At 33.8% G+C, this 23,886-nt stretch overlaps 1 pseudogene; it reads left to right on the forward strand.

Annotated features, from left to right (window-relative positions):
- The first annotated feature begins 288 nt into the window (after positions 1-288).
- On the forward strand, positions 289-22,053 carry LOC120201966 (annotated as a pseudogene).
- The last annotated feature ends 1,833 nt before the right edge of the window (positions 22,054-23,886 follow it).

The raw sequence follows: 23,886 nt of genomic DNA on the forward strand, positions 1-23,886 counted from the left end.
TTTTCTTTCAAACTAGAAGCAGTGAATTTTTATAACTGTCGTGACTCATTTATTTCATCAATAAATTTAAATAATAATAAAATATATTAATTAATTATAATTATATTAAATTACAATCCTAGATTAGGTTTGACCAATGGTCGTCATTTTTTTATTTGTCCTATTTAAGGGGCTAGTTTGTTATTTGAGTTGAAGCATGTGCGGTTATACTAAATAAAATTATGAATCTTCTTCATTTAAGTGGCTAGTTTGTCTCATTTTTTTTATTTGGTATGTGTTTGGAATGATATGAAGCCAAGTGTTTTTTGGAATGTTCAAGATGACCAACAAACAGACTTTTGGTACGATAATCGGCTTGATGGATTCGGTCCCATAGCAGATCATAGTTTGTCCAGCACGGATCCTACCCCGCTGACCGTGAGCTCTTTGGTTACAGGATCAGGTGAGTGGAACTGGAATATCTTGTATTCTTTGGTACCTGAGCATGTTTGTCTTCGCATAGTTGCAGTTTGCCCTCCCCATTCGGCTTTGGGAAACGATAGTGTAACACCCCCAACCCGTATCCGACCCGGATAAGAGTCTGAAGTGTCACATTGACTTTTCAACCATTTATTCGTATAAAATAGTGAGTAATTCAAAAACTTGGATAACATTTAACTTATTCAAAACGTTTACAAAATATATCAGAGTTCATACAATTTATATCTTTAGACTACATGCCAACTACACTCTATATATCGTACATATATTTTCTGATCTGACAATTGGGTAAGGAGAACTGACCTGTCTTGCTCCTCTTAGCTCTTTACTCTTCTCACTTCTGTAACCTACGTGGGAAACAATCACACGCTAAGTCGTTGACTTAGTGAGGCATAAAACATAATAAAACTCTAACTCGTAATCATGCTTGAACAATTTCTACTAACATATCACATACAAGCGTCATACCCACATATACATGTAATGATTCCTACTATGCACCTTTCATATATATATATATATATATATATATTATATATATATATCCACGCATACATATAATTATTTTCTTTCCTATCATTATCATATTATCACCTTTCATATTTCTATTCTCTTGTTCATATAATCAATTAAGCTCATATCATATATCTTATAGCATTTACAATAATCACTAACACACATATATCATATATAGTACATTCCATGTTATCTCTTATTAGCCCATGTGCACCTGTGAGAACTGTAGATATGTGAGTCTATTGAGGTTGTGCACCACTATGCTGTTACCACAGCTCATATAAATGTCCCGAAGGACCTATCCAGAGGTCACAAAGACCCCGGTAACTGTCCAGAGGTCATAAAGATCCTCGGTAACTGTCCAGAGGTCATAAAGATCCTCGGTAACTGTCCAGAGGTCATAAAGATCCTCGGTAACTGTCCATAGGTCCCGAAGAACCTAGGTAAACTGTCCATATGTTCCTTAGAACATAGGTATACTGTCCATATGTCTCGAAAGACATAGGTAAAACTGTCCATATGTTCCATAGAACATAGGTAAACCCTCGACTCTTGGCATGCCAACTATACCCCTAGCTCTCATGACACATAACATGGGCGTTATCATTTATTTCATTTCAAATATTCACATAAACTTGTAATTCACTTTCCCATATCACGTATCACATAGCTTCTTTTCATATTATCACATAGTCACGTAGTTCACTTACACGTAGATCATTTCCATATAATTCACATGTCACGTATATCATGTTTTCATATAATTCTATCATTTCTCACCCAATCACATTTATTCATGTAAACATACTTATCATATCTTATTCACATAAGATCATATACTTCATAAATATAGAAAACACCTAGAACACTTTCACGTAGCTTATAGTCGTAGGTCTTATCTCATAACATGTACTTGTTTTCAAATATATATTTCATATCATTTCTTATACCATCACATAATTCATTTAACATACATAACATATCATGTAACATTATAATAGAAATACCTATAAATCATATCACTTAGAGCACATATACTTATAGTCACATTGCTTATATCTTACTCTTATGCCTTCTCTTAGATATATATATATATATATATCCTCACGATTTATCCTAATATAAATCATATAGCACTCTTATAATTCGTATTCATATTCATCTATGGCAGACTTATACACATCTCACTTCTATTACTTCTTTATATATAATCTAATCTGTTTACTTAAATCAATTTCATATAACTCCTATAATCTTCTTATATACTTCGTAACCTTTCTTATGTAATTACTTATACTTTATCATCTAACACATAAAAGAACAGATCAATCCATATAATCAAGCATACATACATGCATATTCCACTCATGCCTTTAATCATGAATTCATGTGTAACACTTTAGGAAATGACTCATCGCAAGTCTTATTCCCATCGCACATCGTATACTATTGAATATGCACTCACCTGGCCTCACTAGTCAATTCCAATCTCTTATATTTCCCCTTGATCGATCTTACTTGCCAAACGTTCCGGAATTGCTTTATGCGTAGAATCTACATAAATGTACATTTTGAGGCAATCATTAGATACCTACACCTTTTAATTGGATACTAGCAACTTAAACGAACTTATTAAACCAATATTAACATTTTCCTTTAGGGGGAATCGGTTCCCTCCTGTGGGGGTATCGGTTCCCCTCTGGCATTCTGGAATTCCATGTTCGTTTGAGGGGGTATCGGTTCCCCTTGAATGGGTACCGATTCCCCTTGCCAGAAATCACATTTTAACCCGAAAATTACTTCATTTTTCTCAAACACTTCATAATCATCCCCTTTTCATTCTTAACTCTAGTACACATACTTAAACCAATCTATATTCATTTATTTCATCTTAAACCTCAAAATCCTATCTTCCATATGAGTTTCAAGAATCATACCAAATTTTCAATGTGTTCTAATTCCAATTCTAACACTTCATACTTCTTAATTAGATTGATGACAAGTCAAATTCATTCTTAGAATTTCAAAAACCTTACCATATCAAAATTTCATCTTAAAACTCATATTGCAAATTCCTTCATAATTCCTTTATCTTATTGTTTAAATCCCATATAAGCTTTTCTTAAGCTTATTAATACCCAAAGAATCAAAACTAAGCTTAAAACTCAAGAATTAACCAATGAAATTAAACTTACCTTTGCCTTGCTCTCCCACGTATGAAGAAGAAGAAAGGAGAGAGCACTCTGGATGGTTCTCACATATCCCACGTTTATATTACCCTTAAAGAGGAATATAAAATCTTTCTGGTCAAAGACCATTTAACCCTTAATTTCCTTTAATAATTACTAATTAACCTTCATCATATATATCCAATAATCATTGAACTATTTCATTCTTATACTTTAGTCACCAAATTCTGAAACTTTACAATTTGGTCACTAACCCGGTATTGCGGATGTTACAAATCTCCCCTCTTTTTAAGAAAATTCGTCCTCGAATTTTTCACTGAACATCTTAGTAATAACATATCTTCTAATGTTCTTATGTTGCTTCCCTGACTTATTCTTTCTTATCATCATCAGAAACTTTTTTTTTTAATCCTTTAGTTTTCCGACTATCTTTTTCGTTTATACAATCATCCTCTGTTGCTTATCATATCAACAATAACCATACCAAACTTGTATTTCGTCATCGTTTGACCAAAACACAACTTTAAATCTTCCTTAATGTGATTAAACATATACTTTAAGGAGTCAAACAATATTTTCACATTACCTTGCACACTTGTCTTATTTCTATATCAATTGTCCTCTGTACTTCCATATTTATCGTATCTGATTCTTTTAAATCAATCCCTTTCATTTCTTTATTCCTTCCTCCTTATATATAAATCATATTTCCTTTCATATTCACATACTATTGTCTTATCACTTATACTCATCTTTAGTACCATCTTCATGTATCCTCATTACTCTGATAACCCATTTCTTATACATAATTTCATTCTTTATCATTTCTTATACTTGTATTTTCCTTCCTGAAGGTTCCATGCAAATACTTATCCCAGTTTCTACATCATAGCTATCTGCTCAGAATATACAACTATATTCAAATTCACATCATAATCAATTAACTCCACTTTATCTTTCCTCCAATCTTATACTCTAGCACCTTTACTCTGACAGCTATATAATAACTTTCGTTCAATCTAGGGCACAAGCCCTATTATACCAATCATATACATCCTTTCCAATCTAAATTATCTCAACATTCTGACTTCCTGTCCTATAATCTTCATCGATATACATATTCTCAAACTCTTCTTATCAATCCTCAGCTTTACTTAAATATACCAATTCTTACTTCCTTTCCTTTACTATACCACATTACTATGATCCAAATATGCAACTGTATCCAGATCCATTGCAGATATGGTTATCATATCCTGACAATATCTTATAATCTTATAATTCCAGTACATTTTTCACATACTCTAGTTAGCCAATGCTAACTCTTTCCATCTCTACTGCAAACCCTTATCATAAACATACTCTTGTTTATGCGCTATACTATCACTTTGTTTCAAACTCATAAGCACTGACTTTATACATCTTATACACTTGTCACTGATGCACTTATCCTTGAGTTCTTCTATACGTAATCATCACGTCATTGATCTTTTAACATTCTTATGGTGACACCGTTCACCATCTTCTATCTTATTCACATAATAGAAAAACTACTCTACATCGTGTTTTCGATTCCAAACGATGAAAACTTTCTATCATTATTCAGATATGATTTCAGCTTTCTGAAATCAACTTTTGATCTTACTAGGCATTTCCTGAGGTGTCCGCTCTTCATCATGCCTGGCCAGGGCAGGTGAATAGCTATCACAATCAGGAATATCACCTTTCATTTACTTCGAAATTATCACGATCGGATTTCTACTGTATTAAACTATTCTTATTCTATTAGCAAGACAGCATATTCCTTACAAATCAGATCAGAAATTTTTCAATCTATGTTGGCATGTACATCTTTTATTACACTTTGGACTTCGGTTTATGCCAAGAATCGGCTAAACCATAGCTCTGATACCATTAAAGTAACACCCCCAACCCGTATCGACCCGGATAAGAGTCCGAAGTGTCACATTGACTTTTCAAATTTATTCGTATAAAATAGTGAGTAATTCAAAAACTTGGATAACATTTAACTTATTCAAAACGTTTACAAAATATCAGAGTTCATACAATTTATATCTTTAGACTACATGCCAACTACACTCTATATATCGTACATATATTTTCTGATCTGACAATTGGGTAAGGAGAACTGACCTGTCTTGCTCCTCTTAGCTCTTTACTCTTCTCACTTCTGTAACCTACGTGGGAAACAATCACACGCTAAGTCGTGACTTAGTGAGGCATAAAACATATAATAAAACTCTAACTCGTAATCATGCTTGAACAATTTCTACTAACATATCACATACAGCGTCATACCCACATATACATGTAATGATTCCTACTATGCACCTTTCATATATATATATATATATATATATATATAGATATATATAATATATATATATAATATATATATATATATTCATATCCACGCATACATATAATTATCTTCTTTCCTATCATTATCATATTATCACCTTTCATATTTCTATTCTCTTGTTTCATATAATCAATTAAGCTCATATCATATATCTTATAGCATATACAATAATCACTAACACACATATATCATATACAGTACATTCCATGTTATCTCTTATTAGCCATGTGCACCTGTGAGAACTGTAGATATGTGAGTCTATTGAGGTTGTGCACCACTATGCTGTCACCACAGCTCATATAAATGTCCCGAAGGACCTATCCAGAGGTCACAAAGACCCGGTAACTATCCAGAGGTCATAAAGATCCGGTAACTGTCCAGAGGTCATAAAGATCCTCGGTAACTGTCCAGAGGTCATAAAGATCCTCGGTAATGTCCATAGGTCCCGAAGAACCTAGGTAAACTGTCCATATGTTCATTAGAACATAGGTATACTGTCCATATGTCTCGAAAGACATAGGTAAAATTGTCCATATGTTCCGTAGAACATAGTAAAACCCTCGACTCTTGGCATGCCAACTATACCCCTAGCTCTCATGACACATAACATGGGCGTTATCATTTATTTCATTTCAAATATTCACATAAACTTGTAATTCACTTTCCCATATCACGTATCACATAGCTTCTTTTCATATTATCACATAGTCACGTAGTTCACTTACACGTAGATCATTTCCATATAATTCACATGTCACGTATCATGTTTTCATATAATTCTATCATTTCTCACCCAATCACATGTATTCATGTAAACATACTTATCATATCTTATTCACATAAGATCATATACTTCATATAATATAGAAACACCGAACACTTTCACGTAGCTTATAGTCGTAGGTCTTATCTCATAACATGTACTGTTTTCAAATATATATTTCATATCATTTCTTATACCATCACATAATCATTTAACATACATAACATATCATGTAACATAATAGAAATACCTATAAGTCATATCACTTAGAGCACATATACTTATAGTCACATTGCTTATATCTTACTCTTATGCCTTCTCTTAGATATATATATATATATATATATCCTCACGATTTATCCTAAATATAAATCATATAGCACTCTTAAATTTGTATTCATATTCATCTATGGCAGACTTATACACACTCTCACTTCTATTACTTCTTTATATATATACTAATCTGTTTACTTAAATCAATTTCATATAACTCCTATAATCTTCTCATATAACTTCATAACCTTTCTTATGTAATTACTTATACTTTTCATCTAACACATAAAAGAACAGATCAATCCATATAATCAAGCATACATACATGCATATTCCACTCATGACTTTAATCATGAATTCATGTGTAACACTTTAGGAAATAGACTCATCGCAAGTCTTATTCCCATCGCACATCGTATACTATTGAATATGCACTCACCTGGCCTCACTAGTCAATTCCAATCTCTTATATTTCCCCTTGATCGATCTACTTGCCAAACGTTCCGGAATGCTTTATGTGTAGAATCTACATAAATGTACATTTTGAGGCAATCATTAGATACCTACACCTTTTAATTGGATACTAGCAACTTAAACGAACTTATTAAACCAATATTAACATTTTCCTTTAGGGGGGAATCGGTTCCCTCCTGTGGGGGTATCGGTTCCCTCTGGCATTCTGGAATTCCATGTTCGTTTGAGGGGGTATCGGTTCCCCTTGAATGGGTACCGATTCCCCTTGCCCAGAAATCACATTTTAACCCGAAAATACTTCATTTTCTCTCAAACACTTCATATATCATCCCCTTTCATTCTTAACTCTAGTACACATACTTAAACCAATCTATATTCATTTATTTCATCTTAAACCTCAAAATCCTATCTTCCATATGAGTTTCAAGAATCATACCAAATTTCAATGTGTTCTAATTCCAATTCTAACACTTCATACTTCTTAATTAGATTGATGACAAGTCAAATTCATTCTTAGAATTTCAAAAACCTTACCATATCAAAATTTCATCTTAAAATCATATTGCAAATTTCTTCATAATTCATTTATCTATTTTAAATCTCATATAAGCTTTTCTTAAGCTTATTTACCCAAAGAATCAAAACTAAGCTTAAAACTCAAGAATTAACCAAACTGAAATTAAACTTACCTTGCCTTGCTCTCCCAGTATGAAGAAGAAGAAAGGAGAAGAGCACTCTGGATGGTTCTCACTATCCCACGTTATATTACCCTTAAAAAGGAATATAAAAATCTTTCTGGTCAATGACCATTTAACCCTTAATTTCCTTAATAATTACTAATTAACCTTCATCATATATATCCAATAATCATTGAACCATTTCATTCTTATACTTTAGTCACCAAATTCTGAAACTTTACAATCTGGTCACTAACCCGGTATTGCGGATGTTACAGATAGACCATGCCGGAGGTGGACTTTAACTCACGATTTTAATGTAAAATCAGCTTACATTAATCTTTCAGAGGTCCTAAACTAGGAGGATAGCAATAAGTGGAGATCGGTTTGGAGTCTAAAAGTGCCACAGCGGGTTAAAATCTTTTTCTGGCTTGCACTTAATGGGAAATTATTAACCAATGAGGAACGATTCGTAGCATTTAGCATCGTCTGCTACTTCGATTATGTAATGTAAGGATGAAAGCATGGTTCATGTCTTCGAAAATGCCCAGGGTACTCGTGCTATTGGAATCGTGTAATTGTTGCTGATAAAATGGATGACTTTATGAATATGCTTGATGAATCTTGGATGCTTGCGAATGTTAATGGGGAGAATGAGTTCCCAATGAACCATGTAATACCCTAAACTAGTACGACACACAGTCGAACGATCATAATGCCACACAGAACCACAGGAGTGGCTAACTAGTTTTTTTATATAAATTTTCCATTTTTAAAAAATTACCATTTGTAACCATTCATGCTAAAATAAATCAAATACAATTTAAATAAAATAGTTTACATTAGGAGCTCCGAAAATAATATTTAAGTCATACATACCATAGTTTAAAATGATTACGACACATACAAAAATATACAAATTGGGGTTTACAATTATACATGCTCTCTAAAGATCAACTCGCGACCTACTTTACACTATCTGGGTCTGGATCACTACTGTCAAAAAGCCCTCAGACTGCTCCTCGACTAACATGCGTAAGGAAATTGTAGATATTTATTTTCGTTCGGGGTCTTTGTTACATTGTATAGCATATATAGTTTTTGAAAATATATAGTATAGTTTTTGAAAACACGTTTTTGAAAACATATAATATATAGTTTTCTTAAAAATGGGTTTTTTGAAAACATATATATAATATAGTTTTTGAAAACGTATTTTTGAAAACATATAATAGATAGTTTTTTTAAAAACGGTTTTTGAAAACATATATAATATATATAGTTTCTTTGAAAACATTATTTTTGAAATATAATATATATTATTATTAGTATTTTATTTTCCGTTTTTATTTTATTTATTTTATTGATTTATTTTATTTTTATTCTTTTTTTTTTTTTATTGCCAACGAATCAGCAAGCCAACCCGGTGGAAAACCCAAACCAGTCTGCCTAATCCAGTAGAGGATTAGGGTTTTGTGTTTAACCAGATGTGTCACACGGTTTACAACCGTTAGATCGAGGATAAATCAACGGCCCAGATCAAAGACAACTAGGGTTTCAACCCTAGCACCAGTGCCACAAAGGAGTGACATTCGTTGGATCTGGTCAAAATGATCCAATGGTGGATCGAGAAAACCGAAAGACACCCACCAACTGAACAACGACCACGAATTGATGAAGCATCAAAAGTTGAGAAAAACATCAAAAAATTGGCCATAACCGAGCATGCAAGAGAATCCCGACAAAATCGAGATTGCACCATCCCGTTTTAATCAGTAACAACCACCACCAGCGGGGTTATAAAACCTGAGAATCATCGAAACAAAACAAAAAGAAATCGAAGAGCACAACAACGAACAACAACAAAAAAGGCAAAATCTACCAGAGAAAACAAAGCTAGCACAAAAATAACCAAGCAAGGAAAGTAAAAATCCATCGAAACAACCCAAAATGCACATATTTGAAACACCCATTGAGAATAAAAAAAAAGCATCGGTCGAGTCACGCAAGAGCCTCGCCGGGAAAAGAAAGGTCGCCAGAACTCAAGAGACGTTGATTTTAAGGGTAAATATTGAAACCTAAAAGTTTTGATATATGCCGTTTAGGGGTGATTTTGAGTGATTCGGCTTTGGCTTCGGGGTGTTGAAGGGAGTGTTTTGAGGTAGTTTTAGGGTTTTCAGGCCACCAGAGGCGGTGCCCGGAGTGGTAGGGTAGCGACGGTTGTTTACACCGGAGCGAGAGCTGGCCATTGGTCGGTTAGGGTAAGTTGAGAGCATTTTTAGATAGAGGGGAGATTATTTTTTAGAAATGAATTTTTTTGGGTTTTATGGGCTATTTATAGGGAGAGCCTGTGTAAATACTAAAATTTTAAATTATTTCTGCAATCTCTGATATTTTGATGCATAATTCATTTTGGTCACCTGTTGTAAATTGATACTTTGTCTTGGCCTAGGAAGAATATTCTTGATATTAGTGTTTTCTACAGTGTAAAAATTATGCCTAAGGATTAAGATTCTTTATGTTGTTCAAACATTGATTGTTAGAAATAATTGTACATAAGTCTTACCATAATTTTCTCTCCTTGTTTTCCGAATGATGCACCGTTCCACTTAAATGAAATGCTTAGAGTGAAATCATTTCTTTGTCTAATGTGAATATCTGGGAATATTGCTCATGTGGTTATCCATATACTTCCAATTGCAATTATTGTGCTTGTCGAAAATTGTTATCATCTTGATTGTGCGAGGTCAATGATGTGTGAAACCAGCAGAAAAATAGTTGATTTTGGAATGATTTGCCGACAAGGCAGCAGCATATTTGTATGAGTGCAGTAAAAATCATATACATAACAACTTAAGACAAATTACGAGTGATTTTGTCATGGCCAGTTAGCAACTAATGTCTGACTGTTAAACTTTCTTCCCAGAATCTTTATGTTTCGTTCACAGCTGAGAAAAACGACCTGTATTCTTGGAGTTGGAAGTTGGGATATCATTTCCAGGCGATAGCATGGTCCATAGTCAACCAAAGATATAGATGATTATCATCATAACTTCTCTAAAGATAACTGTCTCATTGTTTAATATAATGTCTTATTTAGGCTGATCGCTCATGCTTCTCCTGCATCCCGAGTGATTTTATGTGAAGCAAACTTTGCTGATTGACAATGGCATCATAAGAGTTAATGTTCATGCATTTTGTTATTCTGAAGTTATAAATCTCGATGAAACTTATTTTGTTTAGATATCCACTGCAGAAGCAACCCCGAAGACTATTATGAGAGCAATGGGAGTAAAATCACATCTTCAGGTTTGTTGTTTTCCCTACTTTATATTGGTGCCGTCATGTCTTCGGCCCATCTCGTTTATATGTCAAAGATGGATCTCGATTTCCAACAATGACTTTATAATCTTATTCTCTGATTTCCTGTGCCCCCCATAAATATCGCATGTCAAAGTTTTTCATTCACACTGTTGCTCCATACTTACAGAAATATCGGCTCGGGAAGCAATCCGGCAAGGAATCAACTGATAACTCTAAGGACGGTATGCATCTTATTCTCTTCGAAATAACTATTACTTTAGAGCCTGCACATTCAATAACAAATATGATGACTTATACCTTTTATAGTACTGTACCTTTGATGTACTTATGGTTCATGACCAAGTAGCAAGCGATTTTACTGTTTTGACTCTGCCAAGAAGAGGCCTTTTAAGAACGGTCTCTATTGTAAACCCCCACCCACCCGGTTTAGAAGTATTTACGCTCGGGAAGACTGAAAACGCAACTTTTTGGAGTTTGACAAATGATCAAAATGTGAATCACTTTTTTGACTTGTCAATTGATAGATGCCAGATGATAAGCTATCATATTCATAAATGACTGATAATTGGCTGTGTCGGTGTTTCAGCCTCTTGTGTCGCGGAAAGTCAGGACACTTGTTCGTCTACAACATCATCATCGAGAATGGTAGCACAAGATTTTAATGAGTATGTTGTTTCTTGTCTTGTTTGACAATTTCTCTAGTATCAACACACCTTTTCGTCTTATTAGGATCCAAATTTTTAAAAATAGGATATAATTTTGTTAGGATTTAAATTTCTAAAAATAGGATAGAGTTTTACTATGATTTAAACTCCTAAAGATAGGATCCACAAGCACTATAAATAGCTATTGTAACTCATTATTGTAAGACACGATTTACAGACAAAATACATAGGAAAACACGGAAAATACAAAGGCAAAGCTATTGTAAACGATTCGAAAAGAAAATAAAAGGTAGCATTTTTTTTGATTCGTTCATTTCTCGCATGTGCACGTTATTTTTCTTGAGTTTTGGTTCGAATAACCCAAAATATGGGTTGCGCCGATGACAAAAAATAGGTGAAGTTTCGAAGTTTCGAATCTAGATCTACCCGAGGCATGTTCATTTTTTATCCCCCTAATGCGCAATATCAACGTTAATTGTCTTTTAAATTTGGCCTCAATCTTTATTTTTCTTTATATTAATCCTTTTATTTATTGTATGTATATTTTTATTTATTTATTATTTACATTATTGTTATTATATAAATATATATACGTAAGTTTTTATAATGATTTTCAATTGATTTTTTTACACTATATATTATTATTATATATACATATATTTTTTATTTATTTATATTTATTTGGTTATTTTTTAATATTATTATTATTATTATTATTATATATATATATACTTTTTATAAATATTTTATTTATAAGCTTATTATTACCATATATATATATATATATTGTAATTATCTTTATTTAGTTTTTTTTACTTTATCATTATACGTATATATGTATGTTTTAATAGTTTATTTATAAGCCAATTATCATTATATGTATACTTTTATATTTGATTTATATATTTATTTATTTTTGTTTTTGGTTTTTTTATTTGTTTATATTATATTATATTTTCATATTACTATCATTATTGTTATGATTATTATTTTTCTATTTTACTCATTTATATATATATATTTTTTAATATTTCATTTATTTATTTATTTTTCCTTTTATTTTTTATTTTTTTACTTATTTTTATTCTTCATTTTTTTCATTTATATATTTTTTCCCTCTAACACATCTTATGACTTTTTAAGGGTATTTTTGTCAATTAATCAGAGGTAAGTAATTCATGATCAAATTTTACCTTTTAATTTAAAATTACAATTTTCTTAATTAAGACAACTGGAAATTACGTAGTACCGAAAGGGCGGTTCAAGGGTACTAATCCTTCCTTGACCGTAACTGACTCCCGAGCCCGATATATTTCTGGTAAGATGCAGATCAGGTAAGAAATAGGGTATCCGATCAACCCATTTATTTTTAAATAAATGATCGGTGGCGACTCCAATCTATATTTTTCAAGTCAAAGCCCAATTCCGGGGCCCAACGGAAAGACAGTTGCGACAGCTTGGCGACTCCGCTGGGGACAGGTAAGTGAGTCATGCTAAGGTAATTTCAGTTGTCTTTTTGACGAAAAGGATAAGTTTAAATTTTAAGGTAACATTTCGATCCTTTTTTATTTACTTTTGATTATATTTTCGGGTAAATATTTGTACTAATAGTTTTCTCGTGATTTCAGCCTTCAAATCTTTTTCATTTAAGGCTCTATACCCGAGCTATAAACCCTGTCTTAAGTGGGGGTGAAAGCGACGCCTTCGTGTGAATTTATTCACCGTGCGGGCCTAGCAAGTAGCCTTCGGGATTCATATACCTTATGTCTTCGTGTGAATTTATTCACCGTGCGGGCATAAGGAAATGTGTCCTCTCAAGTTTAACTTAGTCCACACAAGCCTGTGATGGGTTTAGGACTAAGGGGCTGGCAAGCCCAAGGAGGCACCAGCAAGGAGAACTCGGGTACCATTTTTAGAACCTAAACCGGAAAACCATGGAGAATTAGAGCCTACCCCGAAACCACATTCCAAAACCTAAGATATTTTTACCCTAACCATTTTTCTTTTTTGTGTTTTTTTTCTTTCGTCATTTTATTTTTATTTTTATTTTACTAATCCTTTTGCCTTTGTGTTTGTTTTCTAGCATTTTCATCATAACAAGAGGTTATTGATCCTTAAAAAATGTTTGTTAAACACAAAATAAATCTGAATTAATGGACAAAGTTGTTGTAATACAAGAGATTAAAAATGCTGAGGCATGACTATGGTCCGAGAAGACTCAGAAAGAGAAGGGAGACAGTCTTCAGGGAAATTATGTATCAAAGCTTGTTAGTTACGCATCTGTCAGCCTGAAACAAAATGATGTCCAAGAACTGCGAAATATTTGGGACAGTTAGGGGAATGACAGAAAGCAGAAGTTCAGCCAACGATATGGTGATATTGCCCTCTTACTCCATGTCAAGACTGATGAGCCCCTGGTCCGAGCATTAATTCAATTCTGAAACTCGGGATATAGTTGTTTCACCTTTAACCGGGAGGACATGGTGCCCACAATTGAAGAGTATACTACCCTACTGCACTGCGAAAACATCAGACTAGAGAGGCCATATATCAAACACATCAAGAGTTAGCCTTTCAAGAACGGACTAGCTAAGATTGCAGGGGTTGATGAAAAATGGGTGACTGATCAACTTCGACACAAAGGTAACGGGGAAGGAATCGAGTGGATCCATATAAAGCAACTAATGAAGAACCATCCTGATGAATGGAAGACTATAGATCTTTTTGCACTGGGTCTGTACGGTTTGATTATCTTTTCTGAAGACCTTGGGGTGCATCGACGCAGTCGTAGTAGAACTATTTGAACAACTTCCAAGGCGAGTGAGCTTCAGATAGTGCCCTTCGACGGGGGTTTGCAGTGGCGTTTCCGTTGGGAGCAAGTACAACAAAGGGTGAAAGCCAGAGACGCAGTCATCCGAGATTTCCTGGATCAAGGAAAGAAGGCAGCTCGCCATATATACGGCCTGGCAAGGGAAGTTGGAGTGGTCCAACAAGGCATACAACCAGTGACAGATGAAAACAGAAGACTTGTCAACCTGCTGGAAGCTCTTCGGGGTCTATAGGATTTAGTTCGAATGTACCTTTGATTGTTTTTATGTCTCTTACAAGATAAAACATTTTTGTCGAAATAAGGATTATTTATAATAATTGGCATTTTTTTGGATCAATGCCTCGAACATTTCATGCAATTTTTTCATTTTGCGTTGTGCATCTACATTTCATTTTTAAGCATTTTCATAAACATGAAATTTCTTCATGGAGGATTCGATGAAGTGGTTTTAACCACATGACACCAAATGGAAGCAAGATTGTAACATCAAAAGAAAAAAACTGAAAACAATACAGTGGGAGCCTGATCAGCTGATTGTAGGACAAAGCCTGCCAGGATGATCTAAGAAAATAATCCCCATATCCTAAGGGCTACGATATTGAAGCTGTTAGCTGTTACCACATAAGAAGCCCCAAACATTCCTCTAAAAACTGTAAGGCGCTTGCCGAAGAAGGGGGCATGGTATATACCATTTGCACATAGAAGATTGTTTTGTTTGAACACGTCTTTGATCTTTCATGTTTGCTTAATCTTTTAAATGATTGAATTTATGCTGCTTTCTAAGGTGGAGCAATTGAACAAATTTTAATCTTTAGTTCTTCGAATATTAAATGAATTAATGATTCTTTTAATTCTTCAAGAATTATAGATTTTTGACATATGGAAATATTAGACCTTTCTTACCCTGTCTCAAACCCCAGAATAAAATACCTCGATTCTTTGCCCAAAACAACTTGTGGTCATTACCAAAAGATGAAATTTTGACATTACCTCCTTTTGAAATTTTTGAACATTGCTTTTATCTTTTTGATACACTCATACCTTTCTTTGAGTCAATAAGATCACACCACTGTCTTTTTTATACTCAAAAATAACCTTTCTTACCATTAAAACCCAATGCATTGAGTTGTTCATTTTAACATGAGCATTATTCTAAAGAACCAAATTGGGGCATCTCGCGGGGAGCCTGAACATTGAGACATCTGGGAAAAAAGAAGAAGAATTCATTCGAAATAATTCTATCATGCATTAATTACACTGTTTTCATGTGAATAGAATTAATTGGGGATATCTATCCCCCTGGGGATACCTTTTCTGTGAGGACTTTCATGTATGAAATGATGAATGGCTTTCTTTCTTTATCCCTTCACAACAAGAGAAAAAATATATCTCTTGTGTCCCCTTTTGAGCTTATAGTATTTTTCTTCTGATTCAACCCTAACCAAGGATCACCCTCCACACTGGGGGGCAAGGTGGAGAAAATCTGCTCACATGAGTGAAGACATTGATTCAGATGAGGTACCGAAAGGTGAACCAAACGCCAAGTGCGAAGATTCAATCAGAACAAAAAGGGCAAAAAGAAAAAAGAAAAGAAGCAAAAAAGGAAAAAAGGAAAAAACAAAAGAACAAAAATAAAGAACAAAAATTGAAAGAAAAAGGGCAAAAAGCACATGCAAAGATTCCCTAAAGACAAATGGCACATCAAGCTTCAAACTATGAGATTGATTAGGCACAATCATTCTCGAATCTCTGAATCACTTCACTCGAAGATCATAGAGCATCAAGAGAGGGAAACATTTTGAGCAAGATTGAAGGCATCAGAATGAATTGATCCTTGGTTCAACACCCTGAAACATTTGTTTGGGCCTATTTATCCTTTTCTTTCATAACCATGAACCCTGGCCTACATTACGTGCCTTAAAAGTCCCTTCTAATCATACATGGATTTCTAAACAAAAGAGAATATCTTCAGATTTCATCCCGCCCGTCAGGATTAATCTTTGTTTGCAAAAAACAATGTAATTAATGAATGGTAGAGAAAAATAATAAAGGGGGGTTCAAGACGTAAATCCTGAATAACGTCTTGAAACCAAAGGAGGATTCGAGTTAAAAACCTGAAAAGGCGGCTCGAATATAAAAATTATGCAACTGAGGCGATCACACAAATTCCTTGATAAGGCATCGCACAATCCAGATATGACTATGAAAGTTGTGAGTCGGAGAACACTTCCCGTAGAGGAGCATGCAAACTACCCCATCAAACCTTTGAGCATCAAATGCCAAACCTTTGAGCATCAAATGTCAAACCTTTGACCAAACACAATAACATGAGACCTTTTTATCCTTTCCTTACTTAACCATTTCCCAAAGATAGCTTTGATCTTGGCACGTGTCAAATAGCTATAATTTATTGAAGGATTAACATTGTAATTAAACATTTGATATCCAATGAACTCTAGTTTTATGATTCGTCTCAATTGTAAAACCGTGAAAGAGACAATATTTTCAAAACTTTTGATCAAATATTTTTCAAAACTCTTTTAATTGATATTTTCATAACTTTGAAAATAAAAGAGAAAGAAAAACAATTTTTTCAAACAAGACAGTCTCTCTAGAGTGGATCTTGGTAAATGACATGTGACTTTTAGACACAAAACTCATGCTCAGAATCAATGCTGAAGCAAGAAATGAGGAACATTTGGGGTATCTTTGAAGATTCAACATCAAATATTGGGACATTTTTGGATATTGGGGCATCATTTGGGGATTCAACATCCTAACGTAAATTATCAGACCTTTTTCAGGAGATAAAATATAACCAATTCATGTTACATGCATCTTATGCATACATTTTAGAGCATCATATTTATCATTTTCCACATACATAATTTTTTGCAGCTTTTAGAGTCAAGTTTCGACTTCAAGACGAAGGATACTCGATTCAAAAGCACCTTTAAAGATTCATGTTTGTTGCTTAACTCAACAGCAAGAAGCTACACTTCGACCAACTCGACAGATTGAAAGTTTCTCTCGAACTCACAATTTGCTCGAGAGTAGATTTCAACTTCACAACGAAGGATATCTAGCTCGAAGCCAAACATCCACGATTTCAAATCCACGACGGAGGATATCTTGCCACTCAAGGCAACACAAGTTCAACTTCACAGCGAAGGGACGGCTGGTTGTCAAAAATAATTTTCCAATTTCGGAGCCAATTTCAACTTCACAACGAATGATATTGGACTCCAGACAACGCAAGTTCAACTTCACGACGAAGGGACCGCTGATTGTCAATAAACAATTTCCCAATTTTAGATCCAATTTCAACTTCACAGCGAAGGATATTGGACTCCAGACAACACAAGTTCAACTTCACGACGAAGGGACCGCTGGTTGTCAATAAACAACTTTCCAATTTCAGAGCCAATTTCAACTTCACAGCGAAGGATATTGGACTCCAGACAATGCAAGTTCAACTTCACGACGAAGGGACCGCTGGTTGTCAACAAACAACTTCTCAATTTCAGAGCCAATTTCAACTTCACAACGAAGGATATTGGACTCCAGATAACGCAAGTTCAACTTCACGACGAAGGGACCGCTGGTTGTCAATAAACAACTTCCTAATTTCAGAGCCAATTTCAACTTCACAGCGAAGGATATTGGACTCCAGACAACGCAAGTTCAACTTCACAACGAAGGGACCGCTGGTTGTCAACAAACAACTTCTCAATTTCAGAGCCAATTTCAACTTCACAACGAATGATATTGGACTCCAGACAACGCAAGTTCAACTTCACGACGAAGGGACCGCTGGTTGTCAACAAACAACTTCTCAATTTCAGAGCTAATTTCAACTTCACAACGAAAGATATTAGACTCCAGACAACGCAAGTTCAACTTCACGACGAAGGGACCGCTGGTTGTCAACAAATAATTTTCCAATTTCAGAGCCAATTTCAACTTCACAGCGAAGGATATTAGACTCAAGACAACGCAAGTTCAACTTCACGACGAAGGGACCGCTGGTTGTCAATAAACAACTTCCCAATTTCAGAGCCAATTTCAACTTCACAGCGAAAGATATTGGACTCCAGACAACGTAAGTTCAACTTCACGACGAAGGGACCGCTGGTTGTCAACAAACAACTTCTCAATTTTAGAGCCAATTTCAACTTCACAACGAAGGATATTGGACTCCAGACAACGCAAGTTCAACTTCACGACGAAGGGACCGCTGGTTGTCAATAAACAATTTCCCAATTTCATAGCCAATTTCAACTTCACAGCGTAGGATATTGGACTCAAGACAACACAAGTTCAACTTCACGACGAAGGGACCGCTGGTTGTCAATAAACAACTTCCCAATTTCAAAGCCAATTTTAACTTCTCAGTGAAGGATCTTGAACCCAAGGCAACACAAGTTCAACTTCACGACGAAGAGGCGGTTGATTGTCAACAAAATTTTATTAAGAGTCAATTTCAACTTCACAGCGAAGGATATTGGACTTGAGACAACACAAGTTCAACTTCACAACGAAGGGACGGCTGGTTGTCAACAAACAATTTCTCAGTTCCAGAGCCAATTTCAACTTCACGACGGAGGATATTGGACTCAGAACAATGCTACTTACTTGGATTTCAACTTCACGACGAAGGATATCCAATTTCAGGCTCAACTTCACGACGAATGGGCCACCCGCGGTTTCAACTTCACGACGAAGGGAATCGTGCACACAAGCATCATCCATCTTTAGATTGGATTTTAACTTCACAATGAAGGATATCCAACTCAAAGAAGGAGTATCTGTCAACAAAGACCTTCGAGTTCGACTATGCTCAGCTCCAAGGCACATCATTTACAGCATAACTCAAGGCTAAAAGGGTTATTTGCCATCAAAATTGTCGAGTTCGATTCCATTCAACTCGATGACACATCAATCGCACTACTTTCCGGTTGCAGTCGAGGTTTTCAAGTCGAGAAGAGAACCTGGGTTAACCGTGCTTTAGTGACAATCAACCATTTTCAAGCAAAAGCTATATGTCAATGAAGATTTCTAAGTTCGATTCCGATCCAAGGTCTTTAAACCGAGAAGAAGACCGAAGGGCAACGAGAAGCCACGTGCTGATTCAAATTCCGAACTACGGCTTCAATTTCATATCATTTCAAGATGAACTCGGCTTCACGACGGAGGAGTCATCCGTAACTCAATTCGACAGGGAGTTATTGAAACATCAGAGTCAATTTTCAACTCCACCGAACGAAAAGTGTGTCTTTTAATCTTTGCCCTATCCTCATTACACGACTATGGGCAAAGAGGGGCAGCTGTCAACACACCTTTTCGTCCTACTAGGATTCAAACTCCTAAAAATATGATATAATTTTGCTAGGATTTAAACTCCTAAAAATAGGATAGAGTTCTACTATGATTTAAACTCCTAAAGATATGATCCACAAGCACTATAAATAGCTATTGTAACTCACTATTGTAAGACACGATTTACAGACAAAATATAGAGGAAAACACGAAAAATACAAAGGCAAAGATATTGTAAACGATTCGAAAAGAAAATAAAAGGTAGCATTTTTTTGATTCGTTCATTTCTCGCATGTGCACGTTATTTTTCTTGAGTTTTGGTTCGAATAACCCAAAACATGGGTTGCGCCGATGACAAAAAATAGGTGGAGTTTCGAAGTTTCGAAGTTTCGAACCTAGATCTACCCCGAGGCGTGTTCATTTTTTATCCCCCTAATGCGCAATATCAACGTTAATTGTCTTTTAAATTTGGCCTCAATCTTTATTTTTCTTTATATTAGTCCTTTTATTTATTGTATGTATATTTTTATTTATTTATTATTTACATTATTGTCATTATATAAATATATATACGTATGTTTTTTAATGATTTTCAATTGATTTTTTTACACTATATATTATTATTATATATACATATATTTTTATTTATTTATATTCATTTGGTTATTTTTTAATATTATTATTATTATTATTATATATATACTTTTTTTAAATATTTTATTTATAAGCGTATTATTACCATATATATATATATATATTGTAATTATCTTTATTTAGTTTTTTTTACTTTATCATGATACGTATATATGTATGTTTTAATAGTTTATTTATAAGCCAATTATCATTATATGTATACTTTTATATTTGATTTATATATTTATTTATTTTTGTTTTTGATTTTTTTATTTATTTATATTATATTATATTTTCATATTACTATCATTATTGTTATGATTATTATTTTTCTATTTTACTCATTTATATATATATATATATATATTTCATTTATTTATTTATTTTTCTTTTTATTTTTTATTTTTTTACTTATTTTTTTTCTTCCTTTTTTTTCATTTATATATTTTTTTCCCTCTAAAACATCTTATGACTTTTTAAGGGTATTTTTGTCAATTAATCAGAGGTAAGTAATTCATGATCAAATTTTACCTTTTAGTTTAAAATTACAATTTTCTTAATTAAGACAACTGGAAATTACGTAGTACCGAAAGAGCGGTTCAATGGTGCTAATCCTTCCTTGACCGTAACTGACTCTCGAGCCCGACATATTTCTGATAAGACGCAGATCAGGTAAGAAATAGTGTATCCGATCAACCCATTTATTTTTAAATAAATGATCGGTGGCAACTTCAATCTATATTTTTCAAGTCGAAGTCCAATTCCGGGGCCCAACCGAAAGATGGTTGCGACATCTAATTTCCTGGCCTTTGGATGAATGCTGAATTTCTTCTTCCTTACAGTGGTTACCAGGTAACCGAAGCTCTACGACTGCAGATGGAAGTGCAACGAAGACATGAACAGTTGGAAGTTGGTTATAGTTGCCTTGACTTTTTTGGTTTTCTTCAGTTCTTGTACAGTTAATTATTGATCGGTAAATGCTACTTCGATAAAGTGAACTTTTCAAACGCAAATTGCCGAAATATAAAATTTCAGTGACCTCATAGGGGTGTCATTTTTAGGCATACTAATGGTTTGACTTAGCAGGTACAGCGTCGGCTTCAACTTCGGATTGAAGCGCAAAGCAAATACCTACAGTCGATACTCGAGAAAGCCTGTAAAGCTTTGAATGACCAAGTCGCTGCTTCCGCTGGGCTGGAAGCAGCGAGAGAAGAGCTATGGAACTGGCTATAAAGGTTTCCAATGATTGTCAGGGGATGATCCTTCACTGTAACATAAAACTGCCTGCCTTGTCTGAACTTGCAGTAGCTCTAGAGAACAATGTTACTTCCAATATGCCATGCCGGATCAGTGATTGCTCAGTCGAAAGCTGCCCGACTTCAAGCGGAAGCCCGGTTTCTCCTATGGGGATCCCAGGTCGGTATTATGAAGAAGAGGGCGAGACCCGTGTTTGGTAACGGAGACCCATTGCCGTTGGATGACAGTATAAGGTAAGAAATAGAATGGGGGATGCCTAATATTAGTTGAGTTTCAGGACATTTCCACCATAGAAATGGTACCTTGTCTCTTTTTATTATTATTATTTCTTTCTTTTTGTTCTGTTAATCTAAATGCTTTTCGCTTTTGCATGTATCAACTCTGTATATGATTAAAGCGGATCCTCTCAAAATTCAATATCGAATTAAAATTCATAATTGTGAGAATATATGTATGATAGTATAATATTATGGTACCTTCCACGGGATGCATGTCTCTTTTTATATGCTTTTCGTAGTAATCGATCTGTTAATCTATTTTTTCTTATCAATTCTTTATTATACATCCATCGATGCTTTAAGAAATAATTTGTAAAAGAAATAACATTATAAATATATTATGTAGTTCCATCGATATCGAATCCAAACCAAGAGAATGAGACAGCCTGAAAGGAAATATAAAATCGAGCAATGAACTATAAAGTTCATTGTGATCTCCAAATACAAAAAATAACTAGAGAATATACATATTAAATGATTAATCAAATTGGGTTTAGTGCAGTGTGGTTTAAAATCTCATATACATTACTTGATTCAAATAACACATTTTCTATAATCGATTGGATATCTTCATTAAATAAAAATAATTACAAAAGTTGGTAACGAAAAATTACATATTAGAATAAAAAAACAGATTAAATTTTCAGAATCAATGTCAATAGATCCAATCAAGGTCAATGATCAACATCAATAGTCAATAGTTCGTGTTATAAGTCGGATCAAATATGAAACGATTCAAAAGATAATGTCAACATGTACGATTGACTAGTTAGGTCAAATAGGTCCAGTCAAATGTATCAATTAAATGGGTCAATCGAGTTGAGGTTGAAGGTGTTGGGCCAAGGCAATGGTAATTGGGGATGAGCTCGGGGTGGGATGACAGTGCCGTTTCAGACATTTTCGATATTTTGAGTGAAAATTTAAAAAAATATTTTTATAAAATAAAATTATATTTCATTATTTTGAATAATTGAATTAATATCACATAAATAAATTGTAGAAAAATGATTAAATTTTGTGAAAATATATTATTTTTATTATTTTATTAAGAAAACATCTTAAATACAACTAAAAGGGAATAAATATAAAAAAATTGAATGTTGTGTGATACCTAGCTTGATTTTGAATAATAAATAAATAAATAAAACTGCATATTATTTTATTGTTAGATTGAGATTGTAGAAGACTAAAAAAATAAATAATATTAGATAAATTGAAGAGTAAGATTTGAAACAAAGAGAGAAAATGATTAGATTTAATTCAAAATTGAATGAATAAATAAGAGAGATGGAAAAAGAGGATAAAAAACTAAACATTTTATGAAATTATAAAAATTAGGATTCTTAATTATAAATATAAAAAATTGGTTAAAATTTAATTCAAAATTAAATGAATTAATAAGAGAATTAGAAAAAGATGGTAAAAACTAAAAAATTTATCAAATTATAAAAATTAAGAACTCTAATTATAAAAATAAAAAATTGGAGACCCTAATTATAAAAAATTAAAAATTGGGGGATCCCCCATAGAGCCGGCCCCGTGGGATGAGCCTGAGAAGAAAATGGAGGAAAAGAGTCATTAGAGGTCTAAAAGTCTGATATATCACTAACATTTAGGGAACATTACAGGGAGTACCCCTACACTTTCATAGATTTAAAAAATGGGGCACCCGAGTTCAGATCGTTCTCAAAAGGTCCTAATTTCCCAAACTCCTTTAATGTGACCACTTTGTTCAATTTAATCCTTTATAATTTAGTCCTTAAATGGGATACAGTTCAACGAGTTTATTGTGCTTCTATGTCCTAATCAAACCTTCCACCTCTCC

This window comes from Hibiscus syriacus, unplaced genomic scaffold, assembly GCF_006381635.1.
Source record: "Hibiscus syriacus cultivar Baekdansim isolate YM2019G1 unplaced genomic scaffold, ASM638163v2 tig00008013_pilon, whole genome shotgun sequence".
NCBI classification, from domain to species: domain Eukaryota; kingdom Viridiplantae; phylum Streptophyta; class Magnoliopsida; order Malvales; family Malvaceae; genus Hibiscus; species Hibiscus syriacus.